This window comes from Tasmannia lanceolata, unplaced genomic scaffold (assembly GCF_043159265.1).
Source record: "Tasmannia lanceolata isolate RefF3 unplaced genomic scaffold, GAP_Taslan_0.1 ptg000003l, whole genome shotgun sequence".
NCBI lineage: Eukaryota > Viridiplantae > Streptophyta > Magnoliopsida > Canellales > Winteraceae > Tasmannia > Tasmannia lanceolata.
Window position 1 is genome coordinate 24912821 of NW_027518680.1, and position 12590 is coordinate 24925410.

Genomic DNA, 12590 nt, shown 5'->3' on the forward strand with positions numbered 1-12590 from the left:
TAAACATTTCTTGACCAGGATAACTAACCGGAAGGGAATTATGAATTTGAATGGTTCATCTTTCTGAGAAATTGGCTCAACCACCATTGCATCTGAGGTTCTTCCAAGCTTAAGGTGCCTTCCTGGGGTATGATCTTTTTACGGAAGCTGGGCTTTCTGATGTTTCTACTTCTGAATTTTTCTGAGCTGATCTTCTTTGAAATGAAGTTGTTTGACTAAATTCTCGAGCTCTTTCAGGTATAATTGCAGGGAGCTGCCTAGGCCTGGCCTCCTTCACCAAGACAGTTACATCATTTGGACATAGGAACGACAATTGACTCTTTCTAAAGAGAAAACTTAGATGAAAGGCACTACTCAAAGGATTGAGCAGCCCTGAAGGAGTGAACTTAGAATAATAAAGATTGACTGACTATACTGACAAACATAGTGATGCTTCTGACTTAGTTAATGTTTTGTTTGGTAAGTCTATCCTTTCAAGGAATAGTTTTTCAATTGGTAAACACCGGACTTCTTCCTCGAAACAGTAATGCCTCAAGAATTTAATTACGACCCCTAAGATTGCTTAGCTTCAATGCCCCCAGTTTTGAGGATATCACTTGAATTTGCTTGAACTTCAGTTGATCTTCAGTCTTGATACCGGCTGTTGCCTTCTTATACTGATTCTCTTACCGTGACCAAGTCACCTCTTCAGGGTTTTTAACTTGGCGGACCGCGCTAGCCTTAACTTTTGCCTGAACCACCTTTCTAGGTTTTCGATCCAGCAGGCTATCCCCTTAGCTTTTGCCTAAGCCGCCCTTTCGGGTTTTCAACTTAGCAGGGGAATGATCTTAAATTTTGCCTAGACCGCCCTTTCAGGTTTTCAGTCTAGCAGATCTTCAAACTCCGTTATTTTTCTTATTCATCATCATTTCATTTTTTTATTGTATCTCAGGACCTAGCTCATTAGTTCTGAACACCAGAAGGACTTTTATAGGTAGGATAGGGCTTTTCAAAGAATGGCTTAAGGCTCAACAAAGATTTCGACCGAACCTGTGAACAGGTTGCCTACATATCCCAAGGTAGGAATCAGGTCGTGTGTAGTTCAGGGCGAATGCCCCTAGTTTGAAGATAAATTGTTTGATTTTTTTTTCCTTTTTTCTTTTCTTTCTGGAACAATTAACTTCTCTTCTTTTGGAACTTGTCCCTCTCTTTTTTTTTTTTTGAAAGGATTGAATTTCTTTTCCTTTTTGAATCGACCGAACTCGGTTCAACCGAGTTGCCTACGTACCCCAGTATAGGGATCAGGTCTCGCGTAGTTCGGGGAAATGCCCCAAGTTTGATGGGTTTTCAAGAAAATTTGATTTAGGCTCGAAGGGTTTGCAAATCGGTATTCTTTTGACATTGGGTTTTGATTTTGGGATTTAATCGGCCAAAGGAGGCCTTTCGATGTTCAGATTGGGAATCGATCTAGGTTACTAGAGTCCCTCTGGTACTGATTATTTTTTTTTCTCTTTTGTTTTTTTTTTTTCGCGGAGTTTGACTGCATTTCCAGGTAAGAGATAATGGATCTTCTTCTTTCAAGATTCTAATACGTGCTTTTGACTTTCATAGAGCGAAACTTGTTCTTTGACATCCTCCATCTATGGATTCGTACTCTCGATATCTGATGATCACTTTTCATTGTTTGCTTTTGAACTTTTCATCTTGAATTTGTTGGCTTTATGAATTTGAGAACCAAGGTCATTGATTGGAAATATGAAAGTTGTTTCCACTCTATGCCCCTTGTATAGCATATATCTTCTCACTTTCTTCATTTTCTTTGAGCTTTCCATCTATGTCTTGCCCCTGGTATCGGTAGTAGCTTTTCTAGACAATCTTCTTATTCTTGAAATAATTTTATCAATTCTTCACACTCTTTAGAGGGTAATGTATTTTCAATCGGCATTCACTGAATCAAAGTTTCAGTGCCAGTGTTTATCATTTCAATTTCATCTTTGAAAGGTTGGGATTGGCGCTCCTCCTCTCGTTCAAGTAATTGCTGTGACTCAAGTGGAGTTTCGTCAATTTTGTCCTCATTTGAGGAGGGAGTCTTATTTTAAGATCAGAAGCACACTTAAGAACAGACACAAGTGAACTTTTTGGAACTGACTGAAATTTTATTTAAAGAAAAGCTATTACATCAGACGACCTATCCTGAACATGCTCACGATTCACAACTCTAAATAAGAAAGAGAAACAGAAGATAACTTGCCTGGACTAGGCATTGACCTTTAACTGTAAGACCGGACTCAACAATTATACTGACCATGATGACTGACTCAACATAAAATAGTAAGTGACTAAAACTTTAACTGCTGCAACTGTTTGGCGTTGAAGGCTCGGCGAAGGCTGGTTCGTTCTGAACATCATCATGGCTGATACTTTCAATTTTGGACAATGATGACTGATTCGCATAGGGAAATGCCCCTAGCTCAATGATTCTGAGAGTGAACTCTGAAGGACTTAGCAAAATAATCTTGAAAAAGGTAGCCCCTAGAGGAGGAACAGACCAGGGGTACAAGCAAGATTGGATTATCTGGACCAGGCATGATCAGATCATGAGAACGCATAATCGAAAGATTGTGAGATTCTGCATCTGCCAGTTAGGGGATGGCATGAAGATACGATCGAATCGTATGACAGAAGAACGAAAGACGCACGATCAAAAGATTAGATGAGATAGCATAAGATTGCTTTCAACGGATAGATCATGAATGACTAATCCTATGAGATCTTTGAAAATTATGGGATTTATATCCTAACCCAAAGGGAAATTTTTTTTTTTTTTTTTCACATTTTATCAGTGTTACCTGAAGGCATCAACCCTAATCCTAATCTATCGGAGTGGAGAGAGAATCTCGACTCATGACTTTGTTCGTGTATCTAAGGACCGATCGTGACCATTGGAAGATGGACCACGGCCTAATCTAGACACCAATGGGTAGGATATCCTAAACTAGGCTCACACACATGATGCACATGTGTTCGTATACTACATGCATGTGTGGGTTAATCTAGGGGTAAGGCCAAGAGTTCCCTTAGCGCGAATCCCTGTTCGATATACTGTACCAGTGTCCGGCGTATCAGTACGTGAACAAGAGATCCGTTTACGTACCATAAAGGTACTAGGCTAAGGGTGGAATGCTTCTCTAGCACAGAGGCACCAGGTGATGAAATCCCAGTCAACCATGCTAGATAACACTCCGGGTTCCTAAAATAGGACGTGTGTGCACGTGAGATGCAAGAGTTTAGATGCAAGTGATGTAAGTGTGTGCAATATGTTTGCGCAATCTATGATGCCCTCAGGTTTTGTTAGGTTAAGTTCGAGTAAAATGTGATGAGAAAATAAAACAAGACAAACTAATCTAACAAGTATAGAGTTTTTATGAGCCAGTTAAATTAAATTCAAATGAATTATCTTTTGAAATTTTAATGAAGTTAGGTGGTCCCCAGCAGAGTCGCCAGACTGTGGTACCCGGATCCCGCGAGAGGGGTGGGGCGCGAGCCGCCGCGCTCTCTCTCTTGGTCTCTCGTATCCACGCGATTGGCGTGTGCATTTTAATATTGATTTGAATTCATCTTTCATGTGAACTTGGGATCACTAAGGCAATCCGAACTCCACACGAAAGAGAATGACAGAGTCGCCACCTAGATGTGGGATCTAGGACCCGAAATTAACCAGAAATCTAGACTCGCTACCTGGTTACGAGAATGGAAGGTATGGGGAGTTATCCGCCACATGCACCATTCCTGCCCGATAATCGGTCTTCGATTCCAAAAGCTAACTCTTTTAAATTTATTTTAAATGGCTCATTCAACTCTATGTTAATGTGCGAACTAAGTGACATGCATCCTATGATCTAATTTCAATGTGAATCCTAGATGTGTATCTTGATTTATTAATTTGTCTGGATTCATTCTAAGTGAAAGTTCTCCTAGAATTCTAATTTCATGGAAAGCCCTAAATGATTTGATTAAGCATTTACAAGAAAATTAATATCCAAAACACCACAATTTGTTGTGGTGCCGACTCGCGGGTGGTATGCCGTCAGACATCCAAGCTGCCTACGTACCCAAGCCTCACTGGGATCAGAGTCGACGTAGTTCGGTGCACCTAAGCTAAGCTACTTATGCCTAACTCAACTAGGACACCGACCTAGACGGGATTGACTGTTTCAACAGTTTTAGGAGAAGTTATTTAATTCAAGTTGAGGATTTTATTATCTTAGGATTTCATCTAAGATGCTATATGATTCTCATCTAAATGCAAATGGTCCCTTAGACTAATGCAGGTTTGCCTACATCCTAGTTTACTAGGCTTGTCCTAGGGAAAGAGTGGGTGACTAGTGTAACTAGACCTATGGCACGGTTGCTATACACAGCAAGCGTCCGTGATGAGGCTGGACTCCTAAAACCTAAGACTCCCTAAAACTTAGGACACGACACGACACCGGTGTTCCTAAATTGGGCTCTAAGGGTCCTTACGACGGAAACCATAATCCAATGGTTCCGAGAGACACGAGATGAATCGAGATGATGAATAGTGTGAGGGAATGGGAAAGATAGAGAAAGGTGCGACTGAACTTGGGAGTGCCAAATTGCCTACGTACCCCGTGATGGGGATCAAGCCACACGTAGTTCCACTGGGGAGGTTGCTTGGATTTTGGAAAACAGGATTGGTATTTGGATCAGGAATCGGGTTTGTATTTGAGCATTGGACTTGAGATTCAGAAACATTGATTTAGCAATGGGATTTTGGAATTGGGAATTTGCATCAAAGAATTGAGCATACAGGAATCATCAAGGGTTTGAATTTTGGGAATTCAAAATGGGCGGGCTTATGAGATTCGGCCAAATGGATTCAAACATGCGACTCAGATTGTGTTGGGATATGACTTGGTTAGGCAAAAGGGAGGAAGTTCTACTAGGTGTAAAAGGGCATTAGTAGAATAGGGGAATGACTCGGTTGTGACATGGAAGGCCGCAACTTGGTCGAATGCGACTCGGTTGCATTGGGATGGGTTGATTAAGGAATTGGATTGAGTCAACTAAGGGGAGAGTCCAATTAGTTAAAGAGGTTGAGCATACTCGACTAGAGAGTTGGGTCAACTCGACTAGGGAGGTTGGCTAGAGTTGACTCAGTTGAGCTGGGTTGGGATCCCACTTGGTTGGATTGTATTGGGGCGATTTGACTTAAGCTGCAGGTGGCCTGGCTGGGTTAGATTTAATGTAACCAAATTTATGGATAAATGGTGTGCCTCAGTGAGTGGACAAAGGTATGGCTTGGGTTGATGTGTGGCTATGGTTATAGGGTTTAAGGCTTATGGGTATGGGGTTTAGTGAGTCGGGTCTAAGTTAGGAGCAAACCCGAGACTAGCCATGGTCTAACCAGGAGAAAGCAGGGTACAAACCAGGGTGCGGACCAGGGTGCACCAGGGTGCGAACCAGCAGGGAACCAGGGTGCGAACCAGCAAGGGAACCAGGGTGCAACCAGCATCGAACCTGGGTGCAACCAGCAGCGAACCTGGGTGCAACCAGGGTCTAACCAGAGGCTAACCAGGGGGAACCAGGGTGTGAACCAGGGTGCGAACCAGCAGGGAACCAGGGTGCGAACCAGCAGGGGAACCTGGGTGCAACCAGCAGCGAACCTGGGTGCAACCAGGGTCTAACCAGAGGCTAACCAGGGGGAACCAGGGTGTGAACCAGGGTGCGAACCAGAGTACAACCAGGGGCTGGCCAGGGTGCGAACCAGGGTGCGAATTAGTAGGGAACCAGGGTGCGAACCAGCAGGGGAACCAGGGTGCGAACCAGCAGGGAACCAGGGTGCAACCAGCATCGAACCTGGGTGCAACCAGCAACGAACCTGGGTGCAACCAGGGTCTAACCAGAGGCTAACCAGGGGGAACCAGGGTGTGAACCATTAGGGAAAAATAAAAATGAAGATAAGATGGGTTAAGAGAAGAGGGAAACATGTATAACTTCAAAGTCTACCATCAAGAAGAATATGATTAAGGATTGATCCTAGATGCTTCCTAACATGGTTTTTCTTTTAAAGTAAAAGATATGCATGAAAGCAGACCCTACATAGAATTGAAATAAATGCCTACCTCTTTGAAAATCCACTTTGTGTTTGATTTTTCTTTGATGTTAATTCCTTGAAGATGATTCCTTGCTTGATAATGACTGCTTTTGATATATATCACCCAACGTATAAAATCACCCGATCCGGCAAGGATGGCCGAACCCTTGAAGAGATGAGGGAGAGGGATGAATTTTCTAAGAGAGGGATTCTTTTTCTTCTTCTCTCTTGGATGGTGGGATGAGAGGGTATTTATAGGAGAATGGGATAGGAGGTTAGGTGAGGTTAGGTGAGGTTAGGTAAGGTTAGGTGAGGTTAGGTAAGGTTAGGTGAGGTTAGGTGAGGTTAGGTGAGGTTAGGTGAGGTTTGGGTGGTTAGGATGAGAGGAGAGGTTAGGTGAGGTTAGGTGAGGTTTGGATGGTTAGGATGAGAGGAGAGGTTAGGTGGTTTTGGATGGTGAGACCCAGGTCAAGATCTGTCATTGATCTAACGATTTACGGAAATCGGGTCTCGGAATGGAATCAGGGTCCGGGCTATGAAGTGACCCTAGCTTATTTTGTCCCGATTGATGATCCGTAAAGTCAGATCAAGATATTAATGACCTAAAACATATAAATCAATGATAGAGGGGGTTCTCACATGGATTTAACACACTAAATTCACTAATCAGGGTATTTTTCAATTTTTCGGATCTAATCATCTCACCAGGTACATCTCTTTATCATTTTGTTTTTTTTCAAAAAATTTGAGGATGGATCAATATATTAGGTTATTGTTGGTTAAAGTAAAGCAAAATGTGGGTGTCTACAGATGCCCCTCTTTGGTAGAGACGACGTAGTCATCGAATACCAAAGTCAAAATGACAGAACCATTTTGCGTAGCTTTAATCGACAAAGGACCCCCTAAACACAATGCAACCTAATATAATGCAAGACCTTAGATGAAATCCTAGAATTGGAATGCAATAAAACAAACCCGCTGCGGTGCCGCTGGCAACGAGAGAAATGGGATACCATTTTCAAATGGATTTTCGGAGGGAAAGGAATATCGCTTTTGAACAGCTTCAGAGGAAATGAGACGTCATTTTCAAATGGTCTCAGAGAATAATGGATGACTTTTGAAAGATTCTTAATGAAAATGCAGCATCATTTTTGAATGGGCTTGGGCAAGATGAAATACCGTATTTATACGGATTCCAAGGAAATGAGACATCATAGTTGTATGATGTTCAAAGGGTATAAGAGACCATAGTTGTATGGATTCGAAGAGAATGAAATACCGTATTTGTACGGATTCCAAGGAAATGAGACATCATAGTTGTATGATGTTCAAAGGGGATAAGAGACCATAGTTGTATGGACTCGAAGAGAATGAAATACCGTATTTGTACGGATTCCAAGGAAATGAGACATCATAGTTGTATGATGTTCAAAGGGTATAAGAGACCATAGTTGTATGGACTCGAAGAGAATGAAATACCGTATTTGTACGGATTCCAAGGAAATGAGACATCATAGTTGTATGATGTTCAAAGGGTATAAGAGACCATAGTTGTATGGACTCGAAGAGAATGAAATACCGTATTTGTAAGGATTCCAAGGAAATGAGACATCATAGTTGTATGATGTTCAAAGGGGATAAGAGATCAAAGTTGTATGGACTCGAAGAGAATGAAATACCGTATTTGTACGGATTCCAAGGAAATGAGACATCATAGTTGTATGATGTTCAAAGAGGATAAGAGACCATAGTTGTATGGACTTGAAGAGAATGAAATACCGTATTTGTACGGATTCCAAGGAAATGAGACATCATAGTTGTATGATGTTCAAAGGGGATAAGAGACCATAGTTGTATGGACTCGAAGAGAATGAAATACCGTATTTGTACGGATTCCAAGGAAATGAGACATCATAGTTGTATGATGTTCAAAGGGTATAAGAGACCATAGTTGTATGGACTCGAAGAGAATGAAATACCGTATTTGTAAGGATTCCAAGGAAATGAGACATCATAGTTGTATGATGTTCAAAGGGGATAAGAGACCATAGTTGTATGGACTCGAAGAGAATGAAATACCGTATTTGTACGGATTCCAAGGAAATGAGACATCATAGATGTATGATGTTCAAAGAGGATAAGAGACCATAGTTGTATGGACTCGAAGAAAAGAGGCACCGTTCACAAACGGGCTCAAGGAGAAGACAAGACCATTCACAAATGGACTCGAGAAATGAGGCACCATTCACAAACGGGCTCAAGGAGGACGATACCATTCACAAATGGATTCGAGAAAAGAGGCGCCATTCACAAATGGGCTCAAGGAGAAGACGAGACCATTCACAAATGGACTCGAGAAATGAAGCACCTTTCACAAAAGGGCTCAAAGAGGACATGAGACCATTCACAAATGGACTCAGAGAATGAGACACCGTTCACAAACGGGTTCAAGGAGAAGACGAGACCATTCACAAATGGGCTCGAGAAAAGAGGTACCGTTCACAAACGGGCTCGAAGAATTTAGAGATTTTCCATGAACTTGAATTTGACGTAAGATTGGATTTGATGAATTTTTTATTTTTTTGAACTCAATGAAATCGGGGATATTATGGATCGTGCCCGACAAAGATGTTGGAAACTAGGACTTTGACGAATGATGAAACGGCAAACCTTTGGAACGAAGAACCATTACTAGCAAGAATGGATTAGGAACATTTTTATGAAACTTCAACAAGATTTTTCTCAAAGAAACTGCTGGTCTTGTCTTCTGGGGATTTTGATAACTGAAACCTTGAACAAGACATTTGAGATTGGTAATTTAGAACAACGACTCTCTTGGATATTAACATGGAAAAGCGGGATCTGCTTCTTGACAGGTGTTTAGATAAACATTTCTTGACCAGGATAACTAACCGGAAGGGAATTATGAATTTGAATGGTTCATCTTTCTGAGAAATTGGCTCAACCACCATTGCATCTGAGGTTCTTCCAAGCTTAAGGTGCCTTCCTGGGGTATGATCTTTTTACGGAAGCTGGGCTTTCTGATGTTTCTACTTCTGAATTTTTCTGAGCTGATCTTCTTTGAAATGAAGTTGTTTGACTAAATTCTCGAGCTCTTTCAGGTATAATTGCAGGGAGCTGCCTAGGCCTGGCCTCCTTCACCAAGACAGTTACATCATTTGGACATAGGAACGACAATTGACTCTTTCTAAAGAGAAAACTTAGATGAAAGGCACTACTCAAAGGATTGAGCAGCCCTGAAGGAGTGAACTTAGAATAATAAAGATTGACTGACTATACTGACAAACATAGTGATGCTTCTGACTTAGTTAATGTTTTGTTTGGTAAGTCTATCCTTTCAAGGAATAGTTTTTCAATTGGTAAACACCGGACTTCTTCCTCGAAACAGTAATGCCTCAAGAATTTAATTACGACCCCTAAGATTGCTTAGCTTCAATGCCCCCAGTTTTGAGGATATCACTTGAATTTGCTTGAACTTCAGTTGATCTTCAGTCTTGATACCGGCTGTTGCCTTCTTATACTGATTCTCTTACCGTGACCAAGTCACCTCTTCAGGGTTTTTAACTTGGCGGACCGCGCTAGCCTTAACTTTTGCCTGAACCACCTTTCTAGGTTTTCGATCCAGCAGGCTATCCCCTTAGCTTTTGCCTAAGCCGCCCTTTCGGGTTTTCAACTTAGCAGGGGAATGATCTTAAATTTTGCCTAGACCGCCCTTTCAGGTTTTCAGTCTAGCAGATCTTCAAACTCCGTTATTTTTCTTATTCATCATCATTTCATTTTTTTATTGTATCTCAGGACCTAGCTCATTAGTTCTGAACACCAGAAGGACTTTTATAGGTAGGATAGGGCTTTTCAAAGAATGGCTTAAGGCTCAACAAAGATTTCGACCGAACCTGTGAACAGGTTGCCTACATATCCCAAGGTAGGAATCAGGTCGTGTGTAGTTCAGGGCGAATGCCCCTAGTTTGAAGATAAATTGTTTGATTTTTTTTTCCTTTTTTCTTTTCTTTCTGGAACAATTAACTTCTCTTCTTTTGGAACTTGTCCCTCTCTTTTTTTTTTTTTGAAAGGATTGAATTTCTTTTCCTTTTTGAATCGACCGAACTCGGTTCAACCGAGTTGCCTACGTACCCCAGTATAGGGATCAGGTCTCGCGTAGTTCGGGGAAAACCCCGATCAACCGGCCCTGCTTGAAATTCCTTTTTAATATTAAAACTCCAGGGGCTTTGGGCCATGGTCTTTGGGCTTTAGTCCTAGGTTTTCAAACACATTTTTTGGGTGTGTTGATGATTTCCAAAGATGTAAAAATTTAGCTATTAAAATCATTTGAAAACCTATTGAAAGTGCATTTTACAAAATATCAAGAGGACTCTAAATACGTGCTAAAAATGATAACGTTGAGTCTTCTTGGAATGTATCAGCTCCTTCGCACTTTCTTAAACTTCTTCGGCTTGAGTGAACTTCTTGACCTTGTTTGGCTCTTGTGACTTTCTCCAATCTTCAATGCATGTTGAAAGGTACATGAAGTGTCACCAATAGCTAGTTCATCTGCAAGCTTCTTCTTAACACTTGCTAGGAAACTTGTGGGATCTTGAACTTGAGCTTCTTGACTTTGAACATCCTCCAACTGGTGATGTCTTCAATGTGAGTGCAAGCTCTTGATCATTAAATGTGTGGACCCGCAAGCCACGAGTTGTGTTGGGTTGTGTAATGGTGATATGACATATCAAATTCCTGTATAGAACACAACATCTCAAAGCAACACATTAGTCCATTAATGCTAATCAATTTGAGTTTGCTAGCATCAAAACAAGAAGAAAAGGTGAATGTTTGAACCCATGGGAACCCTTGGGCTTACAGTGCATATACACTATATACATTGTGTATATCCTTTCAATGCATCCAATGCCACGAAACTAGTTCGTGTAAGCAACCAAATAAATGTGGGACCACTATCTAATAGATTATAATATGTCAATCGAGTAGTGAGTGGGATTGCACTAGGGATTTGACGGTAGATCCTGCAGAACCCACAAGTGGGCCTTACTGCAATTATTGCTCCGTAGATAATGCTACAATCGCATTGAGTCAGTGGCCTCCATCGAGACGTAACCCTGAAGATAACCGTCAAATCTTCATACCCCTGATCACATCAAATGTGCAAGTCCTTTCTCCAAGTCACATCTACTGAGTTGAGTCGGGGAGTGGACATCAACTACGCCCTGGGCTCACTCATGGTATACCTTTCAGTCAAGTAGTGTCGGCCCGCAAATGCATTTGCTAAAATATTTCAAAACTTTTTCTTTTTTTTTTAATGGAAAAAAACTTATTTTGTGAAATCCTTTTGATGAAAACTTTATCAAATCCACCTGGCCAGGTATTTTCTAGGCCTACTGCTCTGACCAAAATCGCAGATGTTATCCTATTAAATACGTGGAGAATTCCCTTTAGGTTTCACTATTGACCTCGAAGGTTTGTCCAACACTCCAGTACTACCCTCTGGTGACTCCAAGAGAATCACGGTTAGATAGACTAAGAATGAGAGACTCGCCAACAGACCAATATCCCCTCAAGTCAGAGGATATCTAAAGGGTCATATCTGGTAGAATAGCTCAATGTTCTCCTATCTACAGCTATTCTAATGTGATCATATTTAGTACACAATCTCATTGTCATACCCATTCTATCTTGCTTAGGGTTCACTACCCAAGTGATTGAGATAAGTCACTCAACATCTCGTACATGTAGGCAAGATAGATGCTAGTTGTATACAGGAGGAGGTGTCCAACCCCAACCCCAGCTAGGAACTACTAAGGTCTGTAAAGAAGAGGAATCACATATCTCCTTGCTCCATAGGATCTGTTAATCCATCAACACGGGTTTCCTATTTTGCTACCTAAGGACAAATACGTGTAAATGATAAGTAATATATCACACATATTTAACTTTTAGCACTCATATACGAAATATACTAGGTTTTAGGGCACCAACTCTAACAATCTCTACTGTATTCCGAAATGTTCTGATATGTGTGATGAATACATATTTATTGGACTTTTTAGTAACATGAAAGAATTGAGTTCAGTTCCATATTCACAAAAATAGTTTTGGTGGACAAAACTTACTTCTTATTATGGTTGTTCAACATATGCCTACATCTTTTATACATTGCATACGGCTCTGCAATGGAATTTCCTTTTAAGCTTCTAAGTCTCGTTAAATTGAATCTCCTGCTCCAGGTAATATTTCGAGATGTTCTTTATATTTCTGATTTGATCTTATGTATCAGGGGTCCATTTCAGCATCACAAACCCTTTTTTTTTTTTTTGCTGTCACACCAGATGCTCCATAGGGTCCTCTTATCTCGTCCTTCTCCAAGCTCGGGTTATGGAAGGAGGAACCGAGAAGTTGGTATAAGCAACAACTGGTTTTATTACTTAGTTTGCAAAAATCGTTCCCTACTTTTTTGCAT